This window comes from Podarcis erhardii, assembly GCF_964252035.2.
Source record: "Podarcis erhardii genome assembly, chromosome: 12".
Classification (NCBI taxonomy): Eukaryota; Metazoa; Chordata; class Lepidosauria; order Squamata; family Lacertidae; genus Podarcis; species Podarcis erhardii.
Window position 1 is genome coordinate 11,959,618 of NC_138513.1, and position 21,383 is coordinate 11,981,000.

Consider the following 21,383-nt stretch of genomic DNA (forward strand, 5'->3'; position numbering starts at 1 on the left):
TCAACTAACATCAGTCCATTTATTTATCCTTACAATTCCCCAGAGAGATAGCTAAGTAAATATTATTAAATCCCCTTTGTACAGAGAGAAGGGCAAACTGAGGCAAAGACGTGACTCAACTCTCCCTAGCTGCTCAGAATCAATGCTGGGATGGGGATTAAGATGCAAGCCTTGTTGAGAGAATAATGATTTCAATGTGTAAACGCCTACGTATTTCTTGCAGTATATATAAATGCATTTTCATCTACATCAGTGATCACATTGGTTTGGTACATGTACTAAACAACTTAGTTTTTTTACGTACTGGAATAATTAAAAAGAAGGTGCACTCAAATCCCATCAGTTTCAAGTTTGATGTGTAAAGTGAACGTTGTCTCCAATATGTTATATATACGTCAGCAAAATACTGCAACCTGAATTCGCTCTGTTTCACAGATATTACACAAATTTGTAAGAAAATGGAAGTTATCTGCCAATACTATGTATCTATTTATACATAGTTCCTACCAGACAAAGCAAGCCTTGGACAAAATTTTAGGCCTTTCACCACGATATTGAGGTGTTTTCCTGCTAATTTACTCCTCAAATCAGATAAACCTGACAAAAGAAGAAAACTTAACATAATCACAGGCTGTGGTATTTGACATTCCCATGGCAATTGCTGTAAGAGCTCTGGCTTCCTCATGGAACTTTCCTAGTCACTGATGCCAGTGCTGACAGGTTACTGAATGTTTATGAACATGCCTAGTGTTCAGTATTTTACAATACAAGGCCGAGAGGCAGATGAGGGTGTGGAAAAACATTGCTCCTCTGCTGTGCTCATCAAACTACTGATCATTTGCTAAATCAATATATGAATGCTGACTATGGAGATGTGTGCTATTGGTATGTGTCAATAGTGTGTCTGAGTACTGAGTAAAAGTTGGAATAGCTCCATGTGTAAAATGGGGAGCGTACAAAGAGAAAATGGACACTGAGAAAATATTATCCAGAGAACAACATGAGTGAGTTCACACGAGTCTCCAGTTGCCATATATGTATTAGTAATCAATTACGTATTAGAACAACATATTAATAACTTCAGATATTCAAGCCTCCTCAAGCACCATTTATATTTTACTCTCAGAGCAGTTAACGTGAAGTAATCTCAATAACTTAATTCACATGAGCCCTGTGAGGAAAGTCATAATCAGAGATACTGACTTGCCCTATTCCTGGGTCATCCTTCTTTGAACATCTTTGAGTGAGCTTCACAGCTAAACGGATATTTCTCATGTCCAAACCCAATATTCTAGCCTTTATACTGCATTTCACTAACTGAAATATAGCAGTAGTTTCCATACTTTTTCATACCTTGACAATAAACGGTCCCAAACATCCAGGACCCAGATCCGATGTTCCTTTAAGTCCCTTGTTCTATATTAGTTCATGCCTCCTGTTTCCCCTTTCTACCCAATAAACTAGAAGTACATCTAGTCTGTGCTTGATGCAGTGAGACTATGGACTCAGATAGACTGGTAAAGAAAAAGCGATTTATATGCGTCATATATACGATAGAACATTGTGCCACCAGGTGGCGATGTGGAGTCCCATCTTTTTCCCTGTTTTCCCTGTTTAAATTTACAACGCTTTAAACTGAAACGCTTTTCTGATGTGTCTAGACCCAGCTCATATTGATGGAAGTAATAATGGCAATTCGTGTTCCTTCATTATTATGAATTGATGGTTTGAAGTCCTTGTAAGGCAGAAGTGAAGATAAATGACACCTGTTACACCTTTTAGGAGGTGTTCAAATCAAGATTACCTTGGCATTATCAAAATAAAGTGTAGTGTGCTGGATTTAACTTTACTACTCAAAGCTCTGTCTGCAGTCCCCAAAATGAAGGGTTTAATGCTGCTGGTAGTGACACTATAGATTACCTTGTGAAATTTTATCCCCTTCCTGTAAGAAATAAAAAGTGTTGCGAAAGAGATCGGGGGTGGGCGTTACCAATCCTTTCATAGTGTGGAGATATTGTGGAAAGCTGTGTTGGTACCTGTGAGATGTCAAAAACTACAGATTTATTCATTCAAATAGAAAATCTAAGGTAAAAAGCAGAACGCAACTGAATGTTTCATAAACATATCTTGTGGAAAAATGAAAACCACACCCTTTAAAAATTATTTGAATGATCTATGGCATGTTAAAAGCATGTGCACAATTTTCACAACATGCATTAAGTTTTGGTGTGGCAATCCTGGTTTGTATTGATAACTGTGAGAAGAAAAAATGGACAGTATTCAGTTAAGGCTATAGTCCTCGACACATTTGCTAAGATATTAAGTCACACTGGACATAGTAGAACATCTGAAGAAATATGGATAGAAGTGGGTTCATCAGGCATTTTTTTAAAAAAAGATTATATGGTATGAAAACAGCTGTGTGCAGATTTGTGAGCTGAAATTTTGCTCTCTGCTCAAATGTCAAAGACATCTTGGGAAACAATTACTTACAGAATTCATGGTTAAAAAAACAAAACAAACAAAAACAGAATCGTAGAAATACACCTGTACTATGTAACATTTCCCTCAACTATTTAAAATATAATGAAGATAGCACACATTGCAAGGGAAGTTGCAAAAAAAGTGAGCTGCTATTTTAAGGAAAGGCAATGAACAACATATGAATTCCTTTTTTAAAAAATCTCCTCATGAGACAAAAGGGTTTCTGAACACACAAAAAGAAGTCCATTAAAATTAAATTCGGTAGATGAAGGATATGCAAATTACCTGAAGAAGTGGAACCCTATAATGTTCTCAAAATTCGGCAATAGTCTATTTAATTAGTATTTTAATTTATCAGAATAATTCTTTGCACTTGACAATTCCATATAATTAAGCACGTAGCTACAGTGGAATAATATCGCCTGCTCACTTTATACCAGTTATTTTAACCTGGAAGAATATGTAGAAGTTTCTTCTGTGATCTAAATTACAATGGGGACAACTTAATGGCTTTGCTCTATTAAGCGGCACGACTGGAGGGTTACTGAGTGTTCAGAGAGGTAGAGGTTGACACAGCACAGGGCCTTGGATCTGAGTAAAGGAGAGATGAGGCACTTTCTGAACAACGTAATTTATTTCAGTGGCGTGTGGGAGACGGGTGGAGAGAAACCATTTCACGAGAAAAAACAGCCGAAATCCTTAAACTACATCAGAATATGCAGCAGACTTCAATGAGACTGCATAAAAAGAGAGAGAGAGAGAGAGAGAGAGAGAGAGAGGGGGGTGAGAAATTCTTCAGTGGCTAATGCAAATGCCATTAGCAGACTGGCTCTCGTAGGTTAAAAATGCATTTATTTCTGTTTCACTGCCAAAGACGAGCCTTCCGTTGGGTTGGGATAGATGACCGTTACAGCCCTTCCAGCTGTACTGCCATTTTATGAAAGGAGGAGATGGCTTAATGTTTGGTAACCACATCAAGCGATGCATCATTAGGCAACTTTTGGGTACTAAGCACTCTGGGTCACGATGCCAAAGAGGAGCTTTCTGCCAGACCTCTTAATCTGTCAAAACAATTCACTTTAAGCACTGCTGACTTACTTGTTTGCTTTAGCCTATGTCTGAATTCACACTCTTCACTATCAAAGTGAAAAATAGGGTTTGAAATGAGAGAAAGAAACCACTGACATTTCAGCATCCTTTGGGCGTTTACCTTGCAGGAGAAGTTGAAATGTTAGGTATATTTGCTCCTTTGGAATAAATAGTTGACATTTGTATAGTCCACTTCTTCCTCTCATATGAAGATATGAAACTGCTTCACAAACATCAAATAAGTTTTCATGCCTCACCACATTGGGTGGTAAATGTAATTTAGCTAATATCCATTTGCCTTGCTAATTTTTAATACAAACCAGTAGGTCTGTTTAGGTAAGGCGAATGGATAAAACACAGTCATTCAGAAACAGGTAATTAAAAGCAAAAATACAACAATACATTCGTTTGATTAGCTTCTTCTCAAGCAGGGGTTATCAGTTTGGTGCCCGCAAAAAGTCTCAGTAAATATCCCCTCGAAAATGCACAGTACATGAGATTCTTTGCTCTCCTGCTCAGTTACTCAGCCTCAGTTTGCTCAGGCTTTCCTACATTAAACCTGCCTCCCCCAAACACTCTGACATTTCACTGGATGCCAAGATTGGACGCCAACTCCACCTCCCATTCTGAACAAGGAAAGGGGGGGGGAGCTTCTATTTTTGTGAGCAAGTGTAGTGGAGCAAGATGGGGGAGCATTCAAGAACCATTTTGTGGTCTAGTCTTGGTTTTTCTTCTTGGTGGCCATTTTGTATTATGCCACACCCCCTACGGCAGCCATCTTATGACTGGCACCCACAGGACTACCTCAGAGTTCCTACTGACCCTAAAAGGCTGGCAATCCCTGCCCTAGAGAAATAGGTACCACCATAGGAGTGTAGTACCAATGGATTTTATCCCATTTGTACCCCCAAACACCTTGAAGGCCCCAAGTTCCACATCCCAGGTTTAAAGCATTTGTAAAATTGCTCCAGCCAATCTCTGGGGTGGAAAAAAAGGCCGAGAAGCAGGAAGCTGGCACAAGATGAGTGAAATTAGGAATATTTGTAGCAGTGTAGACAGCAGACGAAGTTGAGGGTGATGGGGACATAGACCATACCTGGACCAGGCAGTGCCAAGGCTTATGGCTGGTCCTATTAACTCTCTAGCAAATGGTCATAGTTACAGTCAGTATAAATGATTAGATTTCTCATAACGTGACATTGTTTCCCTCTGCCATCCTGTTCCTTTTGGGCATAGCACATTTGGTCTTTGCTTTATTTCCAATTTCAACACTATACTAGAGAGATTAATAATTTAAAAACCACCGCCAATGAGCTATATGTTACAGACATTGAAGTGACAATGTGGCTGACTTAAATGGTCAGGCGCAACACTGAAATGCTTCCTTTTTCCATATCCAAAGGGATTATTTGTCAAAGACGAGGCCAAAAGGTTGCAGAGAAAAGCTATCTTTGCCCCTCCTTTTCCATTCAAACTCAGGGAAATATGCAAGACCTTTATCGCTCACTTGTCTCTTTTCTAATCTCTGGCAAACCTGCAATGAAAACGGTGGCACAAAAAGGCTAAGCTGCACAGTAATAATAGTGACAGCCTTGTAAATGTTATGTCAAATCCAATTTTCAAGTCATTTTTCAAGTGATTTTAATTAGATATTGTTTCAATCTCTTTTGCATTAATATAATTTTTCATAGCAACGTCTCACCCTCCAGTCTATTGGAAGTATTTCCCCACCCCCCATCTGTATCTTGACGCCTTGAGTAATTTAAAATGGGGTTTTTGTTTACAGCAATTTTCACTGTACTGGTCCCATAAAGGCCACTACATCCAGTAAAACTGACACAGGAAAGGCAGAATTAAGGCTTCTTTTGCTGATCTCAGTGGAGCTTTTAATTTAGCTCTTCTGGAGACATGACAAACACTGTGAAGGCTACAAGTAGATAATAAAAGATTTGTATCACTAGTTTCACATCAGCATTTTACTTCACTTACAACTACCACTGATTAAAGAAATCCCATTGATCATTTATATTAGGTTTAGCTAGTTAAAAAGCTATAATAATAGCACAGAATTGTAGAGTTGGAAGGGACTCCAAGGGTCATGTAGTCCAACCCCCTGTTATGCAGGAATCTCAACTAAAGCATCTGTGGCAGGTGGCCATCCAACCTCTGCTTAAAAACCTTCTATGAAGGAGAGTCCACCACTTTCTGAGGGAGCCTGTTCTACTGTCGAACAGCTCATACTGTCAGAAAGTTCTTCCTGATGTTTAGTCAGAATTTCATTGGTTTGAAGTCCCACCCTTCATTGAAACTTGAAGTCATTGGTTTGGGTCCCACCCTCCAGAGCGGCACAAAACAAGCTTGCTCCATCTTCCATGTGACAGTCTTTTTGATATCTGAAGATGGCTAGGATATCTCCTCTCAGTCTCCTCTTATACAGGCTAAACACACCCAGCTCCCTCAATTGTTCCTCATAAGGCTTGGTTTTCAGACCCTTGATCATCTTGTTCACCATCTTCTAGAGGCACATGTTCCGTCTTGCCGATATCATTCTTCAACTATAATGCCCAGAAGTGGACACAGTACTCCAGGTCTAACTAAGGCAGTCAACCAGCTACAAATCCACCTAACAGCTATTTCATCTAGCCAACATTTTACCAGCTTCTCCAGAAGAATATTATGAGCCTTAATGAAATATCAAAAGCCTTACTGAAATAAAGATACACAACATTCACAGTATTTCTCTTCTTTTGAAATCAACCTTCTTAAATTCCAGAGTACATGTCCATCTACACTCAACTTTCCCTTTCCTGTGTATAATGAAACCTAAGAGTACCTCATCATTTCCTCCCAAAGTTCCTCCCAGTTCTTTCACTTTATTGATCAGTTCCTCCCTGTTGGTGAAGAACTGGGTCCAAGAGAAATGATACCCTTGTTGCTTCTTCAAGCTTCTGGGAAATGAAATTGTCAGTGAGGCAATGGAGTAATTTGTTGGACCTTACATTCTTGATAGCATTTGAGTTCCAACAGATATCAGAGTACAGTGGTACCTCTGGTTACGTACTTAATTCGTTCTGGAGGTCCGTTCTTAACCTGAAACAATTCTTAACCTGAAGCACCACTTTAGCTAATGGGACCTCCCGCTGCCGCCACACGATTTCTGTTCTCATCCTGAAGCAAAGTTCTTAACCCGAGGTAATATTTCTGGGTTAACGGAGTCTGTAACCTGAAGCGTATGTAACCTGAAGCGTATGTAACCCGAGTACCACTGTACTTGAAGTCTCCCATATTGACTATATCTCTCCTTTTTAAATGTTTGGTAACCTGCTATAGGAAGGTAATAATGGAATAACGAATGGTTTAGTTTATGTAAAATATGCAGGGATTTATGTTATGCAAAACGAACCACAGGAAGAGAAGGGAAATTATTGATGTTTTAAGGTTGTTTTAAGGATGTTTAAATGAATATTAAATGAATATTCTAAACTGTGTGTGTGTGTGTGTGTGTGTGTGTGTGTGTATCACACAAAAACAAAATTGCTTAATGGTCACTAGGTCTTGCCCTGTTGAATTGGGGTTCACCCGTGACAGCTATAAATAACACAGCAAAATACTGCTAAAACCTGTTATGGCAAGAGCCTCCTTTGTGCAATTCTCTTCTGTGTAGGCCCTTCTACCTGCTGTGGAGTAGCAGTCCCGTAATGCTTACCTGATGGGTCAGACTACCACAGAGGATGAAGTATAGGCATTGTAAGTATTGCTGGTAGCTGAAAAGGATTTGAGGCTGCTTTGGGGAGTGTGGCGGAAGCAATGGCATTCTTTAGCTGCTCCAGCCCCCACCAGCACCAGAACCTGCCCCCCCCCAAGGCTGCAGCACCTGAGAGAAAGCAGTGCACACTCCTTGGTCACACAGAATGGACTGCAAAGGACATGTGGCCGAAGAATGGAGTCAGGAAACTGACTTTTATCTACAGAACCACATTCTTCGAGGTAGCATTGATTTCACAGCTGGTTTTCCAATCCAGAGCTGCTTACTTTAGGGGGATGAAACGGTATGTACTTGGATTGTTCAAGTCTGAATGAAAATATAGTAGGTGAATGGGAGTAGAATGACCTCTTCTGCCTGCAAAACCAGTTCGGGTTAGACTGCATTTCTATGTTTAACATCCTGCATTCCTCTAGTAGCGGCCTGGATCTGGTAAAATACAATTTTACAGGGGGTAGAAGAAACCTGCTGAAAAATACAGCTTTATTGGTTATATTTGTTAGTGCCTTTCATCACAAAAGTGGCCTAAAGCTTTACCTTACATTAAAGCTAATGAAAACAAACACAACCAATAAAAGACTAAAAACACATTAATATAGATAAAAGGTGGGTCTTACATATCCCACCCCACAAAAATAGCCCAAAGTATCCCTGTAAATGCTCAGTTAAAATAATTACTAATGCACTATTTAAAATATATAAATTGTATTAAATTGCCACAAAGACCAGAAGCAGAGGAAGAAAATTGGAAGACCCAGAAGAGACTTATTCAAGGCTGGAAGTTTCACTTCCCAAGAAGTGATCTTGTTGTGTTCTAAAAACCCAGCTGATGATATTTCAGATGCAAAATTGTTCTGTTCAAAGGCTGTTCAATCAGCACCTTCGCAATAGGACTGGAATATGCCTTTTGGCTTACTATTATACATAAATATATTTCTACTTTGGAGAGGTTAGTTATACATCTAGAGCAGCCTTCCACAACCTGGTGCTTTCTCCAGATGTTGTCAGACTCCATGCTCATCGACCACTGCCAGAATACAATGACCAGTGGTCAGGGTTGCAGTCCAACAACTAAAGGGCTGATCTGGGAAACATCATGCATTTAAAAATGCACCGCACCTTCTTTGCAAAACAACAAATTTTAATGAACACCTCTCCACCCACCCCCAGCAAAAAAGAAAAAAGAAAAAGGCCACATCTGTTTCAATATTGTATTTAGCTGTTGATCTGTTCCACATCAAATAAAGCCTCACTTTCCGGGTCCATTTTAGTAATAACCTAGCCTATTGTTTGTTGTTCATCTGCAGGCAGCCTCCTGGCACAACCAGAATCAGCCAGAGTTGGGGAAACATTTGCAATATTTCAACTGACTGGTTTACTAAATCATGAGTTACACATTTAATGCACAAGGTCACCCACTTGCAAAATCTATTTACTGTGAGAACAAAAATATTTATTGCCAAAGATGCCCCTAGTAACAAGATCTGCCATAAAGCTTTTGGATGAAAATGAAGATGGGTTGCAGTAACATGCTCACTGTTTCTCCAAACACCTGACTATATTCCCCTCCTTCCCACAGTCTCATCTTAATAAAGACTTAATAAAGAGGCTATTTTGCTGAAGTCAAAAGGATTTACTTCAAATCAGCAGGCAATGAAAAATTCAGTGTAAACGTCTTGTATTTTACACACACACACACACACACACACACACACACACACACACGTTTCTTCTTCTTCTGCAATATTGCTTTCGCTATACATTTGTTTGCAAAGCCACCTCCAGCCTCATTTGTTTTTTGACAGTTAGACCACAGAAGGAAGGCCCTATTTCATTCCACTGATTCCAGAGAGCTTTGAATTAAGCTTTAAATCAGGGAAAGATTCATCTGTAACCAGTGGACAGCAGGAATGCAGGAGCTGACATTGTGGAATCAGCACCCAGATACCACTACCATACTAGCTTTAGTAACCAATAGTGGAAGATGGTTGTAGCCTTTAGGACAATTCCCTTCCTTCCACTTCAAGCATTTGAAGAATTCCCCCTCCTCCCTGCTCTCAAGCTGGTGTGGCAAGAGCTCCCCCTCCTGTTTCAAATTAACTTCAATCACTGTTTATTGGTGTAACCCTCAGCTATATGATTGTTGCCCTGTAACTGAAAAGCCACCACGTGTGGATTTTGTTGCGCATTCAAATGAGAAGCAGCCCTAACTTCCCTTCCAAATCAGAACACACTGCAAACACAAAAGTTTTCTAAATGAAACCAATTATTTTCTGTAAATATTTATACACAGAGATAAGGAAAGACAGCTATGGAAGAGAGATACTAAGGGGAAAGGCTATTGTTCGTTCCATTTCCACATAATGCCAAGCCACAGGGAAGTTTATTGGTTTGTGGGGGTTTTTTTCTTGCTTTTTTCATGAACTTTGTGTTTTTATATTGTATTTTATGTTGTGAACTGCCCCGAGAGCTACAGTTGAATATTGGTATACAACTTTATCAGTAAATAAATAAATAAATATACCCCAAGCTTCTATCCTCTCTCTCCCACCTTGAGCATTCCACTTAAATTAGTTACTTCCTGGCTCGATGACTAGCAAGTTATGGTTTGTGCTGGCTGGCCTCCAAAACAATTTTTCAATCCAAGGTTTGAATCAATTTGCAATCCTAGTTTAGAGGGAAAGCACAATCATACCTTGCCATTTCGGATGTACCAGTTTAGAATCTATGCTCACATTCACATCAGAAGATTCCCTCCAATGCGTTCAGTGGAGTCCACGTGAACATTGTTGGTCAGACTCGGCGTAGACGGACTTTGGGCTCTCAAATTTCAGGGGTGTCCTGTGTGATGCTAAAATTTGGTGTGCCCCCACCTCTCTCATGCTGTTCAACAGCATTGTTGTGGCACCCCCTCTCCCTAAACCAGGAGAGGCATGAAGGGCGTGGAGTCTGACTTCGGCCTGACAATCCTGTGCAAATCCTGTTTTTGCTATTAAAGAGTTGACTCCATCTTGCTCAGTGTGATTTACTGCTGGCTCGCTCCTGTCAGCAACACATGGAAAACTGAACATGCCTTTCCAGTTATAAATGTATTTAAGGACTTGAAGCTTGCTTTGCAACCATATTTCTCAAAGCAGGTAGCAATTCATTTTAAAAAAAGATCACTAATACTCCAATCCAGCTCTGGAAGTATGTAAAACAACAACAACAACAACAACAACAACAACAACTCTGTACAGTATTTACACATGACTGTATTTATGCATGAGAATGTGACTGAGGAAGAACTTTTGAATGTGTACTCCACTGAAAGTAATGCAGCACTGATATACGACATCCCTACTTGGATATGCCTTCAGTTTTACAACCACGGCATGTGGGGACCCTGCTTCCGTGTGCAGATCTCCTTGCCTGGGAAAGCGCACAAAAGTTCAACATTAAAGAGAATGTACAAGAACAGCGCAACACAGGAGACAAAAATCCAGACGAGTTCAGCTCCCAATCACTCACAGGCTTGCATTTGATGAAGGAGCCTCTTGGCTTAGAAAGCTTCAAGTTGTAAACAGATTAATTAGTCTTTAAGGCGCCGCAAATCTCTGTATCCTTCAGCGTTTGCATGTATTTATTCCCATACTCATATCTACATTATACATCCAAACATATAGTTTTCTTACCACAGTATGGTAATGACTCTGTGGATCAGCACTACAAATATCAATCATGTACGAAGTGTGCATTTTTTTTTAACCAACCAGAGAGGATGTATACTATTATCCCTTGACCCCCATCTTAATGTTCTCTTGCCACATTTCTAAAATATTTATGCCATGCACTGTATTAAATTATAGCAATTAAGACCACAGTGAGGTTTTATTAATATTTCATCAGAAATATAAGCTAATTGGAATTCCCCTTCTGCTGTTTTTTGTTGATTTGCAGTACACACACTTTTACTGAGTGAGGTAGTAACATGAACTATTCAGTGGTTCAGTTTCCGATTCAACTGTATTTTTCTGCATAGATTGTCTGCAAACAGTGTGAAGGAAGTCTAGAGATGATGAAAATTTAAAGCAGAGAAGTCAAGGTAGGTAGTAGTGCTTCTCAGACTCCTTTTAAGGCTCTGAGAGACCCAGGAGCCAAATATTCATTAGAAGCCCCTTCCTCCTCAATGCACCAGGTGCCTGCAGAAGAAAAATCCCTAAGGTAGCCAGCTAAATAGATCTGCTAGCACAAGGGCTTTTGGCTGTGCAAAACAACAACAACAACAAAACACATGTTCCCCTTCCTCTCTTTTCCTTAAACACTCCTGTGTCCCCCTGGCTCCTAAAGGTGTGAAACGAAGGTTCCAGGCAAGTAAGAAGGGCCTCAGATTATGATCGCTGAGGAGAGGCGGTCCTTGAGGTATTGCAATCCTGAGCCATTTAAGGCTCTATAGGTCAAAACCAGCACTTTGATTTAGGTGAGGAAACTAATTGGCAGCCAGTGCAGTCGGGACAGGATCACACTCCATAAGATCTTGCAAGCTCTTGCCATAAATTGACATCAATGGGTGGCACAGCAGCACTGCTGGCGGCGGAGATGGCGGAGGCAGGCAGAGCCAGGAAGCAGTTCCCATTTCGCCTCCAGTGGTGAAGCAGGATGCACTGCCCCTGCTGGTGCTAAACATCTTACAACTCATGTACATATTGCACAGTGCTGCAACACACCCGTGCATTTCCCTTGCCTCTGTGTGTGCAATGCTTTGTTGTCCAGAGTCACACCCTGTGACATTTATCAGCCTACACAGAGCGGCAGAAATTCTCCAGAACTAGAAAATTTGACAGCACAATGCAGAAGAAATGGGTATTGTGCACCCACCCACCCACCCACCCACCCACCCAAGGCTTAACAAAAAGTCTTTGAGAAAAATAAAGCTATCTCACTTATTCTGTCCATCTGTTGGTTCTCCTCCTTCTCTTCCTCTCCTGCTTACCTGCTGGCTGAATGAGTGGCTGAGCAAGGACAGGCACTGCAAGCTTCTATTGCTGGCTTTCCCAGTACTGTGGTATGACAAGTACCTGATCATGTCACACAGCTTCTGCCTTTGCTGCACTACCACCCTGAGTAAACAGCACCCTACCTCTTTGTCTCCTCCCTCTGAACACAAATCTGGATTGGGGCAACATGTTAAGGGAAACTATAGCATAGCGGGTAGCAACAGCAGGACCAGAGGAGGAGTACATGTTAAGTGTAACTGTTTAATGTACATCGAAATGGAAAATAACTCTATAATGTGTCTGTATGTGTACTGTGATGTATTGCCTGGAAATTTCCATTGAAGCTATGGAAGAGTTGAGAAGAGAGCCTCACATTTAATCATTAAGTGGGGCTGTATCTTTGTGGCGTTTACCTTCAATCATATGAAAAGGATACCATCACAAGTCTATGTGTAGTTTAATCTGTAGGCATCCATCTTGGGTGGAATGAGTCTTTGGTCTTAAACTACTGGAGAGAATGGACATGCTAATCTCTCTCCAGGAAAACAGCCTCAAGCTAATGGAGGCTGGTTTGGAGGAGCGGCAGAGCTTTGATTTTTAGCCCTTGATGGAAGATATTCATAATCTAAGATATTTTATTGTCCTTATTCCATTGTTATATTTTATGGTTGTGTATTTCCCTCTTCCCCGCTAGGCTGAGCATGCATTAATCCACACTAAATGCGGATACCGTTCCACTGGTGCAGTGGTGGCATCTCCTTTCCACAACATAAGGTCCTGATGCTGATGGACTCCAAATCCCATCAGTCCCGGCCAGCATGTGCAACGGGCAGGGATGAAGGGAGTTGAAGTCCAGAAGAGTAACTAGTTCCCTACCCTTGCTATACACAAAGGAGTATCTCATTGAGTTCAATGTGCTGTGCGCACATGCATAGGATTACATGGTTACTTTATACATACAATACAACTAGGCTTTGATGAGATATTTTTTTAAAAAAAATATGAAATAAAAATAGATTCACACTTGCAACAGAGGCTTTTGCATTCTTGGATAGGGCCGCTCCGAAACTGGCAACAGAAATTGCACATAGCCTTCTGCTACTTCCCATGCTCACAGCATTCTGTTCCTTTTTCACGCTGTATTTCTGAATTTTAAAAAAAAGAAACCTTGGGAAGCTGCCAGAAAATGATCAGACACAGATCTCTGTTAACTTCAAAGAGGTCAGACACAAGTGCGAGAACCATGAACTCCGGAGAAAACGTTAAAGAGAGCTGTGAGACACACATCCTGTACCCACACTGGGCCCTTCTGAGATTATAAAGGCACAGGGCCTCTGCCATTTTCTGCCCACTTCCTACATGAAACCGGAAGTGCAGTATTAGAAAATGTCATCGACCTTATCTAAGTATGTGCATTATAAATGAGATATAAATTTAATGCCTATATTAAATAACTATTACTCCCCCTTGTCGTAAGTCCACACATTGAGGATATACCAGAGTCCTTTTTACAGAGTTTTACATTGTGGAGGCTGAGCTCTATTATCCCATGCTGTAACATTGCTAGAGAAGAATGTATTTCAGATATGCTTTTCATCCAGCTAAAATATTTTTCTTCTATGATTTTTAAACACAGTTTTGACTAATGCTAGTGTTAAAGCCAACGGAAGGCAAAATTCTGATGAAGCATTGCAAATACTCAGCGACTCTCTAAATGTTTATAATGCAGTTTGAACTCCAGTTGTTCAAAGTGAAGTCTCGTCTTTGGTATGGAACATAAAGTACTTTAGATAGAAGAGGAGAGCAGCATCAAAGGAAGAACAACCATTTGATGGCACAAATTATATGTACTGATTTCACATTTTTTGAAGGCTTTATCTTTAGAATTTTAAAAAAACTGGATAGTACCACTATACTGGTAAGCTATGTCTTTAGGAAAAATGTAATCTCTGAGAGGTCTATTAGTGGGATACTATCAACAAGCATGGAAAAGCAGTTCATAGAAGCAGATATTATGCAACTCATTTGGACTGCAGGCTCTATTCCCCAAAGACGTATTGGGCATGCCATATCAAAAATGTTTCAAAATAGAGATTCTATTAAACTGCATTAATAATGAATGGCCTGTATTTGTCCCCATTCTAAGCACCATCAACAAAATGCTCTATGACTATGAAGCCCCAGAGCAACCAGTTCAGAGGTAAATTCTAATCCTTCTCTGGGGTTGTCGTTGAGGGTTTTAAAAAATTATTAATAAAAGGATCGTTCTTATCTTCTTTCTTTATTATTAAATTGCCATCAAGCATTAAAGACCTTCAAAAGATCTTTAAATGAGTTGAAGGCTTTATTGCAACAACAAACTTCTGGTTCCGTTTACAAAATGATTACATAATTGGGGACAAGATAGATCCCCTACCATAGCTGTCAAGGATTTGAAAATAAGGGACCAGCAGCCTTGAAAATAAGGGATCAGCAGCCAAAATAAGGGATTTCCCAAGCACAGGTATGTTCAACTTCTGAGCCCCTCCAAGCCAAAGGCAGAAAGCCCAGCCAGCAGCCAAACGAAGCCTCAAGAGGTGGTTCCCACAGCGCAGCAACCCGGCAAAGGGGATGCAGCAAGGAAAACCACCATAACCGCCCCACTGGGAAGCGCTGAGCAAAGGCGAGTCCCCAGGCAACGCGGCTGATTTGATCGGCACAAGGCATGCAAGCTCCACCCCCCAGTCGTTCTTAGACTCCTTATTGGGTGAGCAACACAGCCAAGCAACACAGTTGGAGCCTCCCTCCTCTCTGGCCAGCAGGGAGGGAGGGAGAGGAGCTGCTTCCTTTGAAACCCGGGAAATTTAAGGGACATCATCAATAAGGGACAGCAGCAGGACACGGCGCTGGGATAAGGGACTTTCCCGCCAAATAAGGGACGGTTGACAGCTATGCCCCCTACAAAACCTCACAGTACAAGTTCCATGGAGCTGAACAGCAGTCCCCCAATGCTATTCTCCAATAAGAGTTGTGTAGGTAGTATCAGAATCACTGGAATATTTTGACTCCATCCCTCAGCCTGCAGAGTAAACCCAGGAGAATATCATAGTCAATTTTTATCAAAAGCCACTGAGAGGTCAAGGAGAATCAACAGGAAAACATTTCCCCTGTCCCTTCTCCTGAAAAAAAAAGTAATTAACCAGAGCAAACAAGACTGCTTCATTGCTATATCCAGGCCTGATAATCAGCTTCATTCAGGTCCATCTACAGTTGGTCTGCCACCAGTGGCGTAGCGTGGGTTGTCAGCACCCGGGGCAAGGCAAGTAATTTGCGCCCCCTAACCCGTGAATTTGACCCCCTAACCCTAACCCCCAGGTGTTGCGCCCGGTGCGGCCGGGCCCCCCTGCACCCCCATGCTACGCCACTGTCTGCCACTACCCGCTCAATCAGCTCCCCCCCTCCCAGTGACATCTGCATCTAAGAGGTAATGATCCAACCTTTGGATTTGCAGTTGGCGGCAACTGAAATTGATTCTGGGGTTGGTTGCAGCTGGGAGCTGAGAAACTAAGGATAAACAGAAGGGGGGAAATTCAGAAGTAGGTAGCATTGCTGTAGGAAAGAGGATGCTGAAGGAGTTTCTGCAGACCCCAATTATCTACAGCAGGGATGTCCAACTTCCAATAGACTGCGATCTACTCACAGTATAAAAAAAACAAACTGGCAGTGATCTACCCATTGTCTTTGGATGGACCAAAGTTGTTGAGCTTTTTTAGTATGCCAAAATTGTTTAGCATTTTTGTGGGGGGGGGAGGAGATCACTAAGGGGCCAGAGATCTACCAGTATCTACCAGGAACACCCAGTGATCTACCAGTAGATTGTGATCTACCTGTTGGACATGCCTGATCTACAGGACCAGGTGGGGGGAAATCTATGAAGAGGAAGAAACATTAGAAGTTCAAGAAGCCATCCTGGAGGAAGGGAAGGATGCTATTATGCTATTTGAATAGTTTGCTTAGAGCATCTAAATGCCTAAGGCCATTGCCTAACATAGGTCCTTTATTTACCTGTATATGGGGAAGCATTTTCTCAATGTGTTATGTTCTCGTCCAGGTTCTCATCTGTAGCTTGCCTCTCATGCTCATTTTGTATTTCCTATTTGGCCATTTTTTATCCTATACACATTTTCTCAAACAAGATAAAAAATCCCTAAATTAGGCTTCCAAAGGACGTTTGTGCCCTATGTCTCTGTCAAGGGTGATCAGAATCAAATGCTTGTTTCTGGAGACAGCTTGTCAGGCAGCACAATTACAAAAGCTCCCAACTCTCCCTACTCTAGCAGATATGGTGCAAGATAGGAAGATGGCTCCTATGGTCGCAACTAGGCAGAGGAACAGTGCCAAACGTATTGATGCGTTCTAAAAGGCACACTTAATTAGCTGGCATGGTTAATGGTCAAATTCATCAATCACTTATTAGGATTGCTATAGAGATTTGATCATAAGCTAGCTTCCTGGTAGCTTCAGGATTATTTTAAACAATCTGTAGCTTCAGGATTATTTTAAACAATCTGTGTGCATCTCTTGGTTCAGACGAGTATAATGGCAGTAATTTGTTTTGTTTTTGTTAGCCTGGCTAGATTGTGTTTTGCTTCCTGCAATATTTTTGGTTTGTTTTGGTGCACAATGTAAAATGAAAAGTGAATTTGCAAGGAAATAAGTTGTAGCTATTTTTTTCACTTCCTGGTTGTAATATTTATCAATTACTTATTACCACAATTTATATATGCCACTTAACATAGTAGTGTAACCCTCCAACATTCCACAAATTAAAATCGGGACACATGTTTTTCAATGCCATACTCACGGGTGTGTTTATTAATTTCTTTGAAGATCGTATGGAAATGTGGCGCCCTTGCCGATGGTATGGGATTTTAGATATGGCCACGAAGCCATTCAGTTCTTTGTTTCCTAAACATGGTATTTTCTGCACTGTTGTGCAGCCTTTTAAAGAACCCAAAATTAAAATTAGCCACAGCAACGCGAAGTGTTCATACCATTCAGAAGTTGAAGATCAGCTGCTGAGGAACTCGTATTTCTAAACTTACTACTGCAGTTGTATTTTTGTGTTAAAAAAAAGACAGGATTTTGTTATAATGTATCACACACCTATTTATTTTACAGTGCACAGTGTTCGTATGTTTGTTTATTTTTTTAAAAAAACTTATTTGGTCACAGAATAAAAGCTAGGAATAAATTTCCTTCTGTGGATTGGTACTTTATTTTGTACTGGAAAAACAGTCAAGGAACAAATTGCGCAGCTTGTGTAGAATTATCTATGAATAATTTGTGCAAAACAAATATTATGTCTGCCTTTATTACACTCCTGTAAATCAGGACACTACGGATTCCATTCTACAGATAAGGAACCATCATTGAGAAAGAGTAACGTACCCAAGTCACAACCTGAGCTTAGCTAAAGGAGTGATTTGTATTTAAATCTCCCAGATCATACTTGATCCTCTGGACTCCCCTATTTATTATTCTGTTATTTGCATGTGCATACAGAAGCAGCCAGATCTATTGCCTGATGGGCTGTTAAGGCAGTTTTGTTATTTACCCATTAGCTTTTTAACATTCTTGTCAATGGTGTGGATGTTACTGATGTTACGGAGTTTAAACAATGTCATAGGGTATAAAAAATGTGTTCTGTGGTTTTCTTTTTGTGAAAATGGATTGAATACAAGACAGTCGGTGATGTTGCTTGGTCAAAACGTGGTATAGTCTAGAAGTTTTAAATTTAAAACTTGAGTTATTTGATTGCATATAAGGATACATTCTGAAGGAAATCAGCCCTGAGTGCTCACTGGAAGGACAGATCCTGAAGCTGAGGCTCCAATACTTTGGCCACCTCATGAGAAGAGAAGACTCCCTGGAAAAGACTCTGATGTTGGGAAAGATGGAGGGCACAAGGAGAAGGGGACAACAGAGGACGAGATGGTTGGACAGTGTTCCTGAAGCTACCAACCTGAGTTTGACCAAATTGCGGGAGGCAGTGGAAGACAGGAGTGCCTGGCGTGCTCTGGTCCATGGGGTCACGAAGAGTCGAACATGACTAAATGACTAAACAACAACAACAAGGATACACTTTCATAGTAAAATGGTAAAATACTAAATCTAAAACCACCACTTATTCATAACTTTGTCACAAGATGTAGATCTGTATTTCAAAATAGTTTACAGCAGGTATTAAAAGCTCTCAGTATATTCTACTAATATATTCAAGTTGCCCCACTCCACCCCCACAAATTGCTCTCAGAGAAATTACTGAAGCGGCCCAAATTGTCTTCCAGTCTTTGCCAGATCAACTTCGATTCCAGCTTTTACATGAGATATGAGTTTGCCCACAGTCCAATTGATATTATCACACCAAATGCTGCAAACATATAAATCGAAGGTGTTGAAAGTGCTGAAATGAAGCACCTTAAGGGGAGGCAGCCGTATCCAGCTCTCCTGAAAATAACATATTTTAAAAGAGTCCTTTACTTGGAATCTGGGAACCCTTTGTCCCAGATGTCAGCTCTGTATGGGGTGTTGAAGCTCATTATTTGCAGTGCACCAGAAAGCCACTTCCGACATAAGGAGGAGGTGGTGTTGTGGGCTCACGCCCCCAACAATAGCGCAGGGCTGGCTGCAGCCCCGCGTGACCAGGGGAATCCTCAGGCCGCGTCAGCCCGGGAGCCAGCCAATCAGCTGGCTCCGGGGGCGTGGCCTGGGTCATTTAAGGCTGGCGCGGCCCCGGGATCTCCCCTTTTCGCCTGTGCAGCCGATTCGGTTTCCCACCCACCCACCCTTTCGGTTTTCCTTCTGACATTGCTATGGACTTCGGTTGGTCGCCATCAGGGGGCCTGGTAGGAATTTTTTCCACTTGGCAAATTGGCACTGGCCATTTGGTTTTTCGCCTATCTCGTAGCAAATCGTCACAACATCTCTTGGTTATGGCGGTTAGGCATTGGTAGTGGTATTCTTATGTAGATGTGTTGGGGGGGAGCGCCATCACCTCCCCCAAATCTTGAAGGGTAATCCGGTAAAGGATTCTGGGGAGGGGGCATTGCCTCATCTGAAACCTGGGGGAGTTCCTATTGATGTGCATCCCAGGGCTCCCCCTGCTGGTGTTAACCCTTTCCGGTTTTCATGCTAACAGGCTGATGCCGGATAGTCTGATAGGACCAATGCCTAAAGCCAATACCGCTCTTACCTGTAACCAATAAAGTTGTGGCTAATTTTTGCCCATTAACCTTAATCAATGGTGTCCTGTGTCTTTATTTATTCCAATTGGGGGGAGGCGGGAATCGCCACGCAACAGCACAGAGTAGGGCAGGGAAGGCCAACACAAGAGTTAAAAGGAAGTCAATGAATCGGTGAATCCCATACATCAATTAGAAAGTGTTCAAGCTTCCTACCTTCCTAACCCCCTATGTGCTGTAAAGGTACTGAGAAATGTTCTACAGCACACGGTTAATTCACATAGCACTTAATAAGTCAACCATTCTCCTTTATTGGCATAAAAAGTGCATCGTATACATGGATCAGAACACAACAAAGTTAATGAAGCATAGTAGGGGATACTTTAGGATAAAACTGTCCAGACATCGTGAGGTACGAAGATGGCTCTTAGGACCTATGGCAGGCATGGCCAAACTTGGCCCCCCAGCTGTTTTGGGACAACAACTCCCATCATCCCTAGCTAACAGGACCAATGGTCAGGGATGATGGGAATTGTAGTCCCAAAACAGCTGGAGGGCCAGGTTTGACCATGCCTAACCTATGGTGACATAATTTCAAAGCGTCACTCAAAAATCTTGCCACATTCTCCACAACGTCATTACTACAATTGCTCAGCACATAAGACACCATGGAAGAGTCAGTGAGATAAATCCCCTCCTTCAATAAGGGGACCAAATACTTATGATTTTTTTTTTGCATAAAATGGGCAATATAATAAAATGTGTGTGATGGATTCAACCTGTTTTGTGTCACAAAGGCATTATCTTTCAGAGTACGGGATATTTGAGAATCTACCTTGCAAAACTGCAGATGGTAAGACGTTAAATCTTGTGAGGGAAAGAGCTCTGTGTAGGTGGGGACTGTAAAGCTGGTGTAAATATGGAGTGTCCTGGCCAAACGAGGGTGGAATTCCCAACCCCAATGGGGAACAGGTTTTGTTGGCTGCACTGCAAAGGGTTTGGAATTAAATCTCTAGGATTCTGCACTTGATTGTCTGGAATGCTTCCAATATGTGGGAACATAAGCAGCGACTCGAGTGGTAGGCCACAGGTTCTGATTTTGCTCTCAATGCAAGCTAGCCATTTGGAGTGGTGGGATTCTGCCAGCATGTGGAAAGTTAAAGAAGACAGATCGGACATGAACTGTAGGCAGAGCCAGAATTTTATAGTGGTGAGCCATGCTTTGGTTTCCAGCCAAAAACTAGCCTTATCCTGACCCAGAAGTGATATCCTTGGATCTGGGATATTGGATCTGGGATATTAGTGCCCTTGAGGCTCCAGCCTGAAGGACCCCACTGTGGGTTTCAAAAGATCAAAATAAATCTTACTTTATCTGGGATACTACTCCATGAGGCAGCCAACCCAGAAGGAATATAGAGTTAAGGACTCTGAGACACTTGACTCGTCATATCTCCAATGCCAGATGTCTGACCCTTGGAGAATGAACAATAATAAGTCTGAGCCAAGCCCAGACAAGGAAGTGTAGGTTTTAACTGCCTGCCTGAATGAACCTGATAGAATTCTTATGACATAGGATCACTATTGGAAAAGCTCTAGTACGTGTGGTGGGCAATTTTGCCTCTTGTGGAAGTGGCACCTGTGGCAAGGACTCTTTACAAATGGGGAATGTATAGGAAATGGGGTAACACTATAAAAAGAAAGACCATAAACCCTGCATTTGACTCAGAAACACGCTAGCAAACAATGGAGATCTTGCAAAATAGGCTTGCAGCGGCTAACACCTGCAACTCTGCCCGGAGCAGTCTTCAAGAGAAGCCCCATAGCACAGTACTCTAGTTGAAAGGTTGC

General features: G+C 41.5%; 1 protein-coding gene and 1 long non-coding RNA gene across 2 annotated transcripts in view; one reads left to right on the forward strand and one right to left on the reverse strand.

Moving 5' to 3' along the window:
• The window catches only part of PTPRN2 (protein tyrosine phosphatase receptor type N2), a gene marked incomplete at its 5' end in the record, with an annotated part of 436,031 nt that overhangs the window by 278,232 nt on the left and 136,416 nt on the right, over positions 1-21,383 (reverse strand). The gene's annotated exons all lie outside the window — the stretch shown is intronic.
• On the forward strand, positions 3,155-13,190 carry LOC309326122. Its single transcript, XR_014150176.1, has 4 exons — positions 3,155-4,431; positions 7,238-7,320; positions 11,358-11,420; positions 13,007-13,190. It is a non-coding gene; the product is annotated as an uncharacterized lncRNA (long non-coding RNA).